Here is a 14196-nt window from a genome sequence, read left to right on the forward strand (position 1 = left end):
TCTCTTGAAATTTCAGATGACATTCCACCTTCTACAAGAAGCCTTTCCTTTGAAACTATCTAATATAATCTGCATATATCTTATTTGATTAGAATTATTTATGTATTGTTTTTCTCATTAGACTGTGAGCTCCTTGGGAGGGACTTTTTATTTTTTGTCTTTTTTTGGGGGTGGGGTGGGGTAATTCTGAAGTTAGCATAACACCAGCATTTGATATATATAGTAGGCACTTAATAAATGCTAGTTAAGTGACAATATGTGCATTATTACCTCCATTTTATTAATTAGGAAAGTGAAATTCAGATTAAGAAGCTTCTTTATCACAGATCTATTAGGTAGCTTACCGCAGACCTTAGTTTTCTGATTTCTGGTCTAGTTTTGGCTCATTTTTCTATATTTCTTCTCTTGCATATGGAATGCTAGATTGGAATCAGGAAAATGAGGTTTCAAATTCACTTCATATACTTACCTGTGTGGTTTGCAGGTCTTTTAATTTCTCTGGACTTCAGTTTCTTCACCTGTAAAATGAGGAGATTGGGGTAGTTGGTTTCTAAGGTTTCTTTCAGCTTTAAATCTTATGAATCTCTGATTATTTTCCATGTATGTTGAATGACAAGTCTGAGAGACATAATTTCTGGGTAATCAATAATCAACTTATTAATTAGGGCTAGCAAATAATTAATAGATTGAGATCAGTGGCCTTTTTCTCATAAATCAAAGATACTCTCTCCTCAGAACACTGAATGCTTAAAAAGGCTTTGGAAAGGGGGATAAACCTGAGGGTGGAAATCAACTCCAATTGATTAACAATCAGTGAGGGAATTGACATATTAATGAGATGGACAAAAAGTCTTCAGCTCTTTCTGCTGAGAGTGACTCCATCTTGAGACTCAGTTTCCTCTAGCAATGTGGACAAAAGAATTGATTTCTATTTAGACTACTCTGAATTTTTCTCCACTTAAGCTGGGCCACAGTGAATTCTATTAGAAAGTTCCAAGGAGAGGAGTTAAGATCTTGTCCTAACTAAATTGGATTCTATTGGGCTCCCATCCAAGATCCAAAAGCATGTATCCAGAGGTTTGGGGGCAATCTCAGTATTCTTCAGAGACTGACTGAATAAACTACAGAGGCTGATTTCTTAATGAAGAAAGAGGAAGGGAAAATCTTAGTTCCTCACTCTTTTTTTTTTTTTTTTTTTTTGAGGTGGTAAATATAGATTTATTCTTTTTAACTAATTAATTTTTTCTCCCTTACATTAAAAACAAGTTTTTTTTACATTAGTTTATAAGATTTTGTGAGTTCTAGGTACTTTCTCTTATCCCCATGCTCAATTAAGAAACCACATATGAAATTATGGAAAATCTCAGTCTTAATTTAATAAGTGGTTATTAATATAAAAGAGAAATAATCATTTTTCTCACATGTAAGTACAGTTATGCTGTTATGTCTTTAAGTCTTTCAAATATCTTCTGCAGAATTCCACGGATATGCAAAAACTTAATCTAGCTCAAAATCTGTACTATTGAATTTATGATGAAACGGTATCATAGTATGTGGGAGTATTCTGGAGTAGAACTCGGGAAATCTGGACTTTAGTGGCTCTGCCACTAATTAACCCACTTACTATAGATGCATTTTATATCTCTGATGCTCAGTTTCCTTTTCTGTAAAAAAATGAAAATCTGACTAGATGATCTCTAAGGTCCTTTTTCAGCTCTATATTTAAGGATTCAATGAAACATTATGTCATAATGAGGTCCAATTTGGTTTTATATATATATAATTTTTTTTATATAAATAAGAATTCTAGATTTTACTCCCTATAGGTTTATATCTAGAAAAAGCTGGAGCCAGGAACAGTAAGCCAAAGATTATGAAAAATCAATCTTCTCTCATTTTATTTTTTTTTTTTATTTTTCTTTAACCTTAAAAATCTGATCAAGAATTAATATACTGTGTTTTAAAGAATTGCACACATTTAACCTAAATCAGATTGCTTGCTGTCTTGGGAAGGAAGGAAGTAAAGGAAAGAGGGAGAAAAATTTGGAACACCAAATCTTGCAAAAATAAATGTTGAAAACCATCTTCACATGTTTTTGGGAAAGGGGAAAAAAGAATTAATATATTGGGGCACATAGTGGCATAGTAGATAGAGTACTGGCCTTAGAGTCAGAAAGACCTGATTCAAATTGGCCTCAAACATTCAACTAGCTGTGTCACTCTAGTCACTTAATCTTGATTGCCTCAAAAAATTAATATATTTAACAATAAGTTTGGGCACTCTCTCACAGAGTCCAAGTAGTAGAGTAAATAGGGTACCAGGCTGAAGTCAGACCTGAATTAAAATGCTTAGACAATTAATAGTTGTATGATCCTGATCAGGTTTTCTGCTTCAGTTTCCTCATCTGAAAAATGGAGAAAATAGTTGCACCTCCTTTCCAGGGTTGTAGGGAAGAGCAAATGAAATACTATTTGCAAAGTGCCTTTATAAATCTTGAAGCAGTTTATAAATGCTAGCTACTATGTGTTGGCTACATGATTTTTTGATTCAAAGTTACAAATACACACAAATAGTATCTAATTATTCTTACTTTTAGTGACAATTACTGTCAGTTTTTTAAATGTGCTCATTGAACAGCAATTGCTGTTTGTTCACATTTAAAAGACTTAGCCAAAGAAAGAGTAGTTCTTACTGACTGCCTAAAGAAACACTTTGCCATCCTGAAACATCTGTTTTCTATTTAAATCCCTCAAGAAGGAATATGCTTGAAAAGTACTCCTTAATCCTTAATGATTAAGGTCTAAAGAAAGAAGGAGACAAAAATGGGCTAGAAAGTGGTTCCTATTATGTGATTTGTAGAATCTTTAGTTCTTTCCATTTCAAACTACCATTACACTGCCTACTCGGTAGTAAAAGTCTTATTCTCTTGAGTTTTCTATTTATACTGATTTGTATACTAGTGTGGACTTCACTGTTCTATTTCCAGCCCTGACACTGACTCAACTGTCTGGCTTAGGACAAGTCCCTCTTCCGGAGCTGGTTTCTCTTTTCTAAAATGTGGGTGGCAGTTCTGACCTTATAGAATCCAGTGACAAATAGGGTTTGCAAAATTTGTCACTCCTTTCACATAAAACATTCTGTAGCAATATCAAGAACTGATCCACACATTACTTGAAATCCAAGATGAAAAATAGTAACATATGATTTTGGCTTTCTATTTGTGCAGAATTTGGAAGCATAGTAGATCCACTCTTTGACCTCTAGCATCTTGACATCCAGTGATATACAAATAAGATTACAATATTTTGACCCTTGAAAAAGGAGGTAGAGCTTTTTTTTTTTTTTTTTTTTAATTGAATGTTAAGAGTGCTTAAACCTTGAGGCCAGACTAGTTTCTTTGTTTTTGTTTTTCAGGAGGGTGATTTAATATTTTGTTTTAAACTTCTTTCCACCTCCCCATTCCCATCATGGGATGCTTGCTTTGGATCCTCCTGCCCCAAGTTCTGCCCTATCTTGTCATATGGGTTCTTGTACCAAGTCTCTTAGACTACTGCTTCCCACTCTCCATTCTCCTTTTCCTATTTCCAAGTTACCCTCTCCACCCTAGAACACCTACCTTTGGTTTCTTTTTCAACTCTTTTCCAGAGATAAATAAACAGAGTTGAGAGGAATCAAACTCTTGAGGAGGGAACAGGGCATTCAAGAGAAGAAAAGAAGAGGTAAGAGGTTACATTTCCATGGCATACATGAGTCATCCAATGAGACATATCCATACATTGGCTCATGTTTTACTTAACTACACCTAATCTTAATCCCAAACAGATGATTATATGTCCTAGATTGCAAAAAAATTTTAAAAGAAATTTCATGGCCCTATCTAGAGCCTACATCTTTAGACAAAGTGATTTACTTATTGCTTTTAAAAAAGATACAAAAGAAGTCAAATTTAAAGTGAAGGAAGACAAAGTTGACAAAAACAGAAAATGACCATGTTGGAAGGGCTGTGGGAAAACAAACACATTGGTCTGCTATTGATTTAGCTGTGAATTAATTGGTCCAGCCATCCGGGAAAACAATCTGGAACTGTGCCCCCAAAGATACTCAATTGCATATGTTTTTTGGCCTAGTACTTCTACTATTAGATTATATTCCAAATAAACCGAACAAAAAGGAAAAGATCCTACCTGAAAAAATAAATACATAAATACATAAATAAATGAACCCCCAAATAAATAGATAAATAATTGTAGCAGCTTATCTTTATGGTGGCAAAGAACTAGATAAAAACCAAGGGGGTGCCTATCAATTGGGGAATGCTAAACAGATTGTGGGACAGGAATGTAATGGAACACTCTTGTTCATTAAGAAATGAAGGAAGATGATTTCAGAGTACCCTGGGAAGACTTATATAAATGGTTACAAAGTGAAGTGAACATAAACTGTAACATCATTGCAATTTTAAAAATTAACTTATTTTGAGATTTAAAATTCTGATCAATGCAGAGATCTTCCATGATACTAGGCAACTGAGGACATAAAATTACTGTTGCATATCTGGTAAAGAGAGAATGGATTTATGCAAAGTGAGACAATTTATTTGGATGTAGCCCATGTGAGAATCTTCTTATATAGATTCTAGCTTCCTCCTTCCCCCAGGAGGTAACAGTGGAGAAGGGGAGATGGGAGAAAAAAGTTCCTGATAATTGAATAACAATTGATTTAAAAATGAAGAAAGGAATCTTCTTTTTGCTGTCCCTAGACCCACTTTCCTACCTGATTCATGTCTCCTTTGGGGACTTCATTCTAAGTTGGACCTTTATTCTTCCTTTTTAGCCAAGGGCAAAAAAGAAAGAAAAAAGCAAGTAGACTTGAGACAGAAGCTTCTTGGAGGTGATGCTTTTCAAATTTTCATGCTCATTCATTATTTTGTCCTTGGAAAGGGAGGCAGAATTAATTTGTTGTTGTTTAGTTGTTTTTAGTCATGCCTGGCTCTTCATGACTCCTTTTTGGATTTTCTTGGCAGAGATACTAGAATAGTTTACTATTTCCTTACCCAGCCCATTTTATAGATGAGAAAATTGAGGCAAAGTTAAGTGACTTGTCTGGGGTCACAATAGTTAAATGTCTAAGATTTGAACTTAGACCTTCTTTATTCTAAGCCCTGTATTTTACTGGATCACCTAGCTGCTCCAAGCATTAATTTGCCTTCTAATAATTTTTGGGTCCTAACAAATACATATTCTTAAGTCAGTGTATTCTTTTTACCTACTCCTTGTGCTTGGACTTTGTAATACAGTACGGAATGATGAAATATTTTTGTTTATTATAATATTAAAGTGATCAGCAAAACAGTGCAATGACTAATGTTAGTTTGTTAGCCTTGCTAGTAGTGTCAGATGTCAGAAAACCTGATGATAAAATAGGCTATGGAGAGGTTTACAGACATTTGGTTTGCTCTGTCTCTCTGCCTCTGGGCCTTTGATTTATAGTTGCTGAAAATCACAACTGAAGAGATTTTTCAATCCATAAATTCTTTGTTTTTCCAGCTGTCAATTGTCTTGGGATATCTGCACAGGTTTTAAGATAATACACTGCTTTAGGGGAACTGAGGGAAAAGGAGATTAGTCCTAAAAGTTCCCTATCAATTCAATTTAACAAGTATTTATTGTTTAAGATATTTAATCAAGTGCTGTGGTGGGTTGTGTAAAAGAATAAGTCTATATAGTTTTGCCCTTGAGAAGTTTATAACATGTAGTTGTTTGTGTAACTTCCTTATTTATCTCCTAAAAAAATTTCCATCTTACCACAACTATTTTAAGCAAATTCAGATTATAAGTACAATGAGGGAAATACAAAGGTGTTTGTGGTTTAGAGAAGAGAAATTATGAACATGATCATCAAAAGAATTAAAGCTAAAGCAAAAATTTGAGTCACCTAATCTGACTCCTTAATTTAAAAGATTTGGAAACTGAGACCTGGAGAAATTAGCCAAGTAAGCTGTTTTAGGCAAAGAAAGAAGGAATAAAATTTTGATTTAAACCAGGTCCCCTAAGGCTAAACTCATGGTCTTTTATTTTGAGTATGATATAAGATTGTTAAGCAGACCAGGTTGAGTAGAACTGAGAATGCGGCCTCAAGCCTGTTGGTGAGTAAGTGGGGTGTTTAGCCCAAACATGTGAAGATGTGGGGTATTTACTCCAAACATGTGAAGATTTCCCCCAGTGGAATAGGTAGATGAGAAAATTTGTTCCTATGGTCACAAAGGTGGCTGAAATAGATTCTGTGGAGCACTTAGGAACTGGTCAAACAAGAAATATGGCAGAGTCAATACTATATCGCAGGATATTTCTAGTTACCCTGATTTTTGTCTTGCCACTAGACTTTGATTCTGAGAGAGTGAGGTTGGCTTTGTGCAACTTTGCCTCACTTAATTCCAATTAATGTAGGAATCAAGACATTATCCTGTGATGACATTGCTCATCTTTGTTCTAATCTCAAAAAACAAAGCAAAACAAAACAAAAATACAAAAACAAAGAATAAACTATGGTCAGACTTGTGCTTTAACAAGATTATTTTGACTGTTGTGAGAGGAAAGATTTGAAGTAGAAACACTGGAAACTAGGAGACCAATTAAGAAACTGTGCAAACAATTCCAGTAACAACTGGTAAGGATCTGAGCTGTGATGAATGGAGAGAATAATGCAGTCATAAAAGATTCCCTAAAAAAATTAAATTTAAAAAATTTAAAAGAAAGATTCCTTAGAAGCTGATTGAATATGGATAGTGAGGAGAGGAAAGAATCAAGGCTGTTTTGGACATTGCTGATGACTAAAGGATGGTGATACCTGAAAAGACATGGATGCATTTGGAAGAGAAGTGTTTTTAGAGAAGAAGATGACTAGTGCTGGATGCCTGGTATTGAACTTGATATGTTGATGGATTATTAAGATGAAGTTCTCTTATAAACTTTGGGCAAATTGGGACTAATTCTCAGTTTGATTTAAATGATTGGTGTGTCATCTCTAGAATTGATTATGAACTATTGGTAGCTACTGATATTACATTGGGGTGGGGAGTAGAGGAAGATATCGGAGAGTAAAAAAAAGCACTAGGATAGAACCTTAAAGGAAACACACATTTGTGGGGCAGGAGGTGAAAGAGGAAGCATTGAAGAGAATTGAGAAGGACTATTCCGTTAGTTATTTCACAGTATTAGAAGGGAGTATTTCACAGCATTATGAGCTTTTCAGAGATCAAGAAAAAATGAGGAATGAGAAAATTTAATTGACTTTAGCAAGAGATCAAGTAGTTCATCATCAAACCCGTCTTCTAGCTTCAAGTTCAATACTATTTCTTCTTTATCATGATCATTCTCATCTTGTTGCTCTCAAATGAATCTTAGCTTTCACTTGATTCAATATGATTGTGATAGCTGAGAACTAGTTTCTATTGATTATCTATCAGTGAAGGTTTCCATCTTGTTGCTTTTAAATGAATGTCCTAGCTTTCAGTTGGTTCAATATGATTGTGATAGCTGAGAACTAGCTTCTATTGATTATCCATCAGTGAAAGTTTCCAAAGTGACTTTTGTCTTGGAGTTTTCTGCCATCTTACATGGGAACTGCTCAGACTTTTCTTCTGTTAAGTCCTAAAATGTCTTTTAGACTGTTCTCTCCCCCACCGTTTTAGTTCATGATGATTATGACCTAATATTTCTCATTATAAATAATTTGCCCCCAAAATAGAGTTTTATGGTCTGGTTATAAATTATTATCAAGTGATTTTGCTAGCTTATGAATTTCATGAATGCAGGGTCCATTTTTTACTTGTTTTTGCATCTAATAAGTGAGTCCTCAGTGAATGTTAAAGGGGAGAAAACAGAAAGATCATAGAATAATAGAGCTAGTACAGCTAGTACCAAGCTTGTTTATTTAGTGATAAGGAATTTATAATGAACCTGTTATATTTTTTACAATAGGAATTTTTAACCTAATTTGTGTCATGAATTCCTTTGGTAATGCAGTAGATCCCTCCTCAGACCCCAATGGACCTCTTTTCAGAATCAATACATAGGATTACAAAGAAGCCAATTAATTGTATTGAAATACCGTTGTCAAAATGTAAAAAATAAGTCCATATACTCCATTAAGACCTCTAGCTTTAGAGGAACCATTGCTTATGTGTCTGAGAGATGAGGAAGTGAGGATGTTAAGAGATTAGGTAGAGATAAAGAAAGTGACAATTAATGATACATAGGCCCAACTTTCTCCCATTCTTATCAATAAGAGGGAAGTGAGTTTCTCCTTTTAGAAAATGAGGTACAAGAAGGAAGGAAGCCCCATAATCCTTCTTTATCCTTTCTTAAGGTGACAGAAATTCCCATAATTGCAAAGTTTCCTCTATTTAAAACAAACAAAAGTATTTTTTTTTCAACAAGAAAATCTCTAACCCATGATATGGCAGGGAAAATAAAATTTCTTACTGTGAAATTGTGGAAAGGAAGAAGCAATATCGTGCCAGGATTCACCTGCAGTTCCCTCTCATAGGAAAAAAGGGACACTTGTAAGTCAGGTGTTTATGAATTTTAATTGTCAATGTGAGACAATCAGCCATATGCAACTCACTGTGCTAGGTGCAGGAGATACAAAGACAAAAATGACATAGTTTTTGCTCTCCAAGAGTTTACCTTCTATGATGTTTTAAGGTTAACAAAGTCTTATGTCATCACTATATAAACATATGAATTAACACATATACAGACATTCTCTCATCTGTTTTCCATGGCAAACATATGAGGCAGGAACTAAAGGTGGTTTCCTCATTTTACAGATTAAAAAGTTGAATAAGCTTCTTTGCCTATGGTCACATAGCAAATGTCAGAACTAGAATTGTGAGTTGGGGTTCTTAGGACTCCACATACAGTTATATACTAGATTGACATCTTAAGAGACCACTTGTATAAGAGTTAAATTACCAGGAAGCAATGATATGATTAAGTATCAAAATATACAGGAGGGCAAAATCACTTTATGCCAATGAGATAGGGAAGGCTTGATGGAAAGAATTAACTTGATTTTTGCTTTAAAAAATGAGCAGGATTTGATTAAGTAGTGATATGAACAAATATAGCTAACTTTTAAACATTATATTTAAATCCATGACAAAAATCCTTTTGCTTCCATTTATTTAAAGGTGACCTAATTGTTGAGAATCAAATTAGTGTCAAAATGGTATTTATTGTCTACCTAAATTGAGATTTACTTAGGGACATTTCTTAATTTTTATTTTCAGTAGAACTATTACATTCTGTTTAGTATTTTTCAAATAATTATATTTTTCATTATGTTCTCCTAAATGAATGATAATATCCTTATTTTTGTCTACTAAAATGAACACACCACATATGTTTGAGGATTTTGATGTCATAAAATCTGTGGTCAGGTCTTCATAAATATTGGTCACTATAATGTCTAATATTTGCAGTGAAATTTGCCAGCAAACTACATTTAAAAGTGCATATCATTCTATTTTTTTAAAAAGCTTTTTATTTTCAAGGGCAGCTACGTAGTGCAGTGGATAGAGCACCAGCCCTGAAGTCAAGAGGACTTGAGTTCATATCTGGTCTCTTAGACATTTAACATTTCCTAGTTGTGTGACTCTGGGCAAGTCACTTAACCCCAATTGCCTCAGCAAAAAAACAAAACAAAACAAAAAAAAAACACTTTTTATTTTTAAAACATACGCATAGACAGTTTTAAAACATTCACCCTTGCAAAAGCTAGTGTTCCAAATTTTTTTCTCCCTTTCTTACCTCTACTCCTTCCCCTAGTGATTGGGAGGTAATTACCCAAGTAATCCAATGTATGTTAAACAAGTGGAGTTCTATATATATTTCCACAATCATCATGCTGAACAAGAAAAATCAGATCAAAAAGGGAAAAAAAATGAGAAAGAAAACAGAATGAAAGCAAACAACCAAAAAAAAAAAAAAAACAAAAAAAAAACAGTGAAAATACTATGTTGTGATCCACACTCAGTCCCCACAGTCTTCTCTCTGAATGCAGATGGCTCTCTCCATCACAAGACCATTGAAACAGACCTGACTCATCTCGCTATTGAAAGTTATGTCCATCAGAGTTGATCATCACATAATTTTGTTGCTGTGTACAATGTTCTCTGGTTCTACTCACTTCTCAATATTACTTCATGTAAGTCTCTCCAGGCCTTTCTGAAATCATCCTACTCATTATTTCTTATAGAACAGTAATATTCCATAACATTCATATAACATAACTTATCTAGTCATTGCCCAACTGATGGGCATCCACTCAGTTTCCTGTTCTTAGCAAAGGGCTGCTGCAAACATTTTGTCCACATCATTCTTATTACTATATATTCCCATTCCAGGGGCATCATGATATATTGAAAAGAACACCAAGTTCTTTGTGACTTTGGGCAATCAACTTAATTTCTTTGCAAAACTTCCTTTTCTCCAAAATGGTGATTCCATGATCTGGAGCCACAACTTCACATGGTTGTCCATAGGCAAGTATTCTTTGTAGAGCAATGACAGTCCTAAGGGAGAGGGTACTATAATGGAAAAAGGGCTGGTTTTGAGACCTATTGCTACCATTTACCTCTCTGTAACTTTGGGCAAGTTAATTTACTTCTCTAGGCCTCAGTTTTCTCATCTGTAAAATAAGAAAAAATAATCTCTAAAGTTTCTTTCAACTCTCAGTCTTTGATTCTATAAACCTAAATTAAATAACTGCTCTGCAAAATGAATATAAGGTTTAAATGAAGAGATTTGGAATCAGATGACAACATTTTAGACTGAAAGAAATCTTTAGGTAAAATCTACTAGTTTTGTGACTGCATGCCTTAGTTTCCTTATCTAGAAAATGGGGGTGGTAATATTACATTATTTACCTCACAATGTTCCCACATTGTAGGAATTTAATAAGTAGACAAATAAATTATATTGCAAAGGTTGCAAAAAATGAGTTATATTAAGGTAGGGCTTAAAGAAAATATATCTGAAACAGAGAAAGATGAGGACATTTTAGATGAGAAGAACAGCATGGGCAAGAGTTCAGAGGCATATGAACTTTTGAGAAAAGTGTTTCATAAACCTTAAAGCACCATATGAGTATTAGGGAAGATGTGAGTTAACTTCTTTACACTAAAATAAAGGCTGATTCATTGGAGAAAAGGATTTACTACTCTGTAGGAACTGGCATAAAGAAGCAATTTAAAGGACAGATAGTTAATAATAGCTCAGTTACATCTCTTGCCTAAAGTTCACATTTACATTTTAATGATAGTTATGTCAATGTAAAAACAAAGGCATTATTTCCAAGTATCAGTATTGAGAACTTGTTCATATTATGGAGTTGCACCTGTATGTGTACAATACTATACTCTCTTTCCTCTGGTCTACAGAGGTGTGAGAAATGAGAAAATGATAGATTTGCTCTTTGTCATGATCGGAGGAAATAACACAAATACTCCAAGATGATGGTCCTAAGTGAAATTGATAAAAAGGTAAGATTAAAATTTTGAGTAGTATCAGTTGTGCTGGTGTGTCTTGGATAACTGAAAGTAGATGGAGGTTTAATAATATGGTTGAACAGAAATATGCCAGGTTGAGCAAAAGTGACATTGTGAAGTCATAAAGCTCTATTTTTGGCAACCAATGGGGAAGGAGGACTTGGTTTCAGTTCCAATCTCTTTCTATTCTGAGCCCAGAAGTAGTTGGCTAACCTTACTGAGAGATGAGTGACTATTCAATCTGGACTATATCATGAGTGTTAATTCATTACTTCTCAGCTGTGATTGGCCATATGTTAGTCCCCTCTAGATCCTTTACCCGAACTGAATATTTTTCTAGTAAAATCCTAACCAAAGTTGAATACACAGATAGAATAACTTCAGAGTTTCTCACTCTCTAAAGTGATCTTTTGATAGGAGTGACCTTTTTGCCATGGTTCAAATTTCCCAGGAAAGGGCCCTGAGAGAATATGGATTATAAGTACTAATGGCAAGTTCACATGCCTCTGAACTCTTACCCATGCTGTTCTTCTCATCTAAAATATCCTCATCTTTCTCTCTCTCTCAGATATATATTTTCTTTAAGACTTACCTTATTATCACTCATTTTTTGCAACCTTTCCAATATAATTTATTTGTCTATTTATTAAATTTCTACAATGTGAAAAGCATTGCATTCAGTGCTTAGGGGGCAAGAAAACAAAATGTCTACAGACCTCAGGAAGCTGAAGTTCTCCTGGGATGGTATGCCATGAATACACATGCAGATATAACAATGAATAAATGAAGAAATTTTTTATTTTTTATTTATTGTTTTTAATTTAATACTATTTCCCCCAATTACATGTAAAGATAATTTCCAACATTTATCTTTGTAAAATTTTGAGCTCCAAATTTTTCTCCTTCTTTCCCTTCCCTCTCCCCTCTCCCAGACAAGTAACATGATATACATGTACATATTTTCACATAAGTCATGTTTAGAAAGACTCAGAACAAAAGGGAAAAACCAGGAGAAAGAAACAAAAAAAAGTGAAAATAGTATGCTTTGATTTACACTTAAGAGTCCATAGTTCTTTCTCTGGACGTGGTCTTCATTTTCCATCATTTTCCTAGAATCATCTTAGATTATTGCATTGCTGAGAAGAGCTAATTCTATCATAGTTGATCATGTTTCTGTTAGGGTGTATGGTGTTCTTCTGCTTCTTCTCCTTTCACTCAGCATCATTTCATGTAAATCTTTCCAGGTTTTTCTGAAATCTGCCTGCTCTTTATTTCTTACAGAACAGTAGTATTCCATTACATTCACATGCCATAACCTGTTCAGCCATTTCCCAGTAAATGGGCATTTCTTCCATTTCCAATCCTTTGTCACCACAAAAAGATCTGTATAAATATTTTTGTACATGTGGCTTCTTTTCCCTTTTTTGTGATCTCTTTTTGTTACAGACCCAGTAGTAGTGTTGCTGGATCAAAGGCCAAGCACATTTTATCATCTTTTAAGCCTAGTTCCGAATTTGGAACAATTTTTAAAGGAGAGAGTATAAATTAGGGTTATAAACGGTCTCAGGATCTTAAAAGAAAGATAAGGATTATAAGGGAATAGCTAGGTGGCGCCATAGTACACAGAGTGCTGGGCTTGATCTTAATCTCCCCAAGTTCAAATCTGAGCTCAGACACTTACTAGCTGTGTGACCCTAGAGGAGTAACATAACCCTGTTTGCCTCAGTTACTCATCTGTAAAATGACTTGGAAAAGGAAATGGCAAACCACTGCAGTATCTTTGCCAAGAAAACCACAAATGGATTTTCGACTGAAAAATAATTGAACCACTACAAGATTTATAGCATTGGAATACATGGAGAAAGAATATGGTATTCAGAAAACAATTTGTAATGTAGCTGGACTAGAATGATAGCGTGAAGTGGGGCTGGATAGGTAGGGGAAGCAGAATATGGAGAGTTAAATGCCAGGCTAATGAGTTACTCTTCTTAGACACAATAAGAAGCCATTCAAGGTTATTGAGCAATCTATGAAATGGACAGACTTGTACCTTGCTAGAAATATTATTTTGGAAGCTATCTGAAGCTTCCATGATGCTTGGGTTCTCCTGATGCACCAAGGGATGGATGATTAGTGTTTCAACAATTTTATCTATTGAATGAGTAAAAGTTTTGTGTAAGGTTATGTCAAATCTTGGGAATAGCCCAGTGTCTTTTGGTAGCTTGGAGACCTTTGTGCCCAGACTTCTTTCTTGACAGCCATTCCCTGCCTATCATTCTCCAGAAGTATGTGGTGGTCCAGTGTGTGTGTGTGTGTGTGTAAATTGGCACCACTAAAGGGAAACCAATTGGAATGAGTGATATTTCTTTTTGTTCAAAGGATTTTTCTGAAAATGAAAGGAATTAATGGTTTTCCCACCCATTTGGTTGTAAATGACTCTCCAAATGAATTATTGTGTTGTAAGGCAGCACCTACACGAGGAAAGGAAAAGGAAAGACATCTGGGAACAAAATGTATTATCCAAAGAATATTCTGTACTACCACTTTTGGCTTCTGGAGAGCTGGAGATTACAAATCTCCAAGTGATTAATGGTTATTGGATGAAGAGCTATCTTACCATCTTTTCCTTTTTGTAAAGGAAAAG

General features: G+C 34.6%; 1 protein-coding gene across 4 annotated transcripts in view; it reads left to right on the plus strand.

Moving 5' to 3' along the window:
* The window catches only part of HOMER2 (homer scaffold protein 2), a 153417-nt gene that overhangs the window by 63619 nt on the left and 75602 nt on the right, over positions 1-14196 (plus strand). The window contains exon 1 of one of the 4 annotated variants that reach the window (XM_051981199.1): positions 3640-3720. The exons of the other annotated variants lie outside the window; for them this stretch is intronic. The gene's annotated coding sequence lies outside the window, so the exon portion shown is untranslated. Of the gene's footprint in view, positions 1-3639; positions 3721-14196 lie in introns of those variants that run through there. 4 annotated transcript variants of the gene reach the window in all.

The sequence above is a fragment of the Antechinus flavipes genome, chromosome 2 (assembly GCF_016432865.1).
Source record: "Antechinus flavipes isolate AdamAnt ecotype Samford, QLD, Australia chromosome 2, AdamAnt_v2, whole genome shotgun sequence".
Taxonomy (NCBI): Eukaryota; Metazoa; Chordata; class Mammalia; order Dasyuromorphia; family Dasyuridae; genus Antechinus; species Antechinus flavipes.